Source organism: Primulina eburnea, chromosome 2 (assembly GCF_022965805.1).
Source record: "Primulina eburnea isolate SZY01 chromosome 2, ASM2296580v1, whole genome shotgun sequence".
Taxonomy (NCBI): domain Eukaryota; kingdom Viridiplantae; phylum Streptophyta; class Magnoliopsida; order Lamiales; family Gesneriaceae; genus Primulina; species Primulina eburnea.
Window position 1 is genome coordinate 14276215 of NC_133102.1, and position 1707 is coordinate 14277921.

A 1707-nucleotide genomic window follows, 5' to 3' on the forward strand; every position below is an offset into this window, starting at 1 on the left:
CGTCGAATACACGAGTAAAAGTCGAGTGTAATTATTTAAACACGAGTGGTAGGTGAACTGCTAATTCCCAACAAATTCATTTCTCATTTGATTAAATCCAAATTAATCATTGCTTTCTTGAATACGTTTTCTTTGCATTTTAATTATTTTAGTGTTTAATTTACATTAGATTAATCATCAACTCATTTTATCGTTGCTAAAGAAATTTTACTTGAAAATAAAAATAGTGTAACGCAGTCCTTGTGGAACGATACTCGTATTCACTTACGTTTATTATAACTTGACTATCGTGCACTTGCGATATTTAAATCGAGCTTTCATTTATAAAATAAATTTTGGGATTATTCACTGTGCAAGTTTTTGGCGCCGTTGCCGGGGACTGTTGATTCACAAATTTTTATTTTCATTTAAATTCTTTAGTATTATTTATTTTATTGTTATTTGATACTCGCATTGTGTTGCAGATTTTTCTTGTGGTGCATGCGAAGATCACTCGAGTGTAAGCTTGAGCCTTTTGACCCCGAGATCGAACGCACAACTAGACGTCGACTACAGCAGCAAAGAGCGAAGGAAAGAATGGAATGCGATCAACAAAGAGAGGAGCCAAGGCGTATACCGATGTTGGACTATGCACAGCCGTATCTTGATGGAGCACGTCCAAGCATCGTAAGACCAGTCATCCGAGTTAATCAGTTTGAGATCAAGCCAGCTATCATTCAGATGATTCAGAACACTGTCCAATTTGGGGGAAGTACGACCATAATTCTCATATAGCTGACTTTCTTGAAATTTGTGATACTTTTAAGTTTAATGGCGTGTCTGATGATGCTGTTCGTTTGCGTTTATTTCCATTTTCACTGAGAGATAAAGCTAAGTCGTGGTTAAACTGTTTGCCTGTAGGGTCTATTACTACATGGGAGGATATGGCAAAGGCATTCCTGATCAAGTACTTTCCTCCGTCGAAGACTATGAAGGTCAGAGCCGACATTACTACTTTTGCTCAATATGAGCAAGAGTCACTTTACGAGGCATGGGAGCGCTACAAGGACTTGTTGAGGAGATGTCCACACCATGAGCTGCCTCTTGGGTTAGTTGTTCAAACTTTCTACTACGGTCTGCTTACTCCTAACCGTATTATGATTGATGCTGCTGCCTGGGGTAACTTACTGAGAAAGACGGCGGAGGAAGGATATGAGTTATTGGAGGAGATGGCTGCTAGTAGCTATCATCCTCAGTCTGATAGGCAGAGACGAGGTGCTGGAGTTAATCAAGTTAATGATTTGTCGGCGATTTCAGCACAGTTAGAGGCTTTGAATAGAAATATTGATGGGATGAGCATGAGTGGGTCGGCTATGCGTCTGCAAGAAATTTTCTGTGATAAGTATGGGGGTGAGCATGATGTGCAGGATTGCCAAGATGGCAATCCATTCTATGTGCCTAAGGGAGCACCGATAAAACAAGTGGGATTCCAGAACCGTCCGAGAAATGACCCTTATTCGAACACATATAATCGGGAATGGAGGAATCACCCAAACTTTTCATGGGGAGGTCAAAACAACCAAAATCGCCAACAAAGAGGTCCACCATATGGGATGCACCAAGGATTCAAGCCAGAACCGCCTCGGGAGGAGAAGTCCAATTTAGAGCAAATGATGACTAAATTTATTTCTGCAACAGAGACGAGATTTCAGAACCAAGATGCATCCA

The 1707-nt window shown here is 40.7% G+C and overlaps 1 non-coding gene across 1 annotated transcript; it reads right to left on the minus strand.

Annotated features, from left to right (window-relative positions):
- Positions 1–971: 971 nt before the first annotated feature.
- Positions 972–1078, minus strand: LOC140824889 (small nucleolar RNA R71). Its single transcript, XR_012116506.1, has one exon. It is a non-coding gene; the product is annotated as a small nucleolar RNA R71 (small nucleolar RNA).
- Positions 1079–1707: the final 629 nt, after the last annotated feature.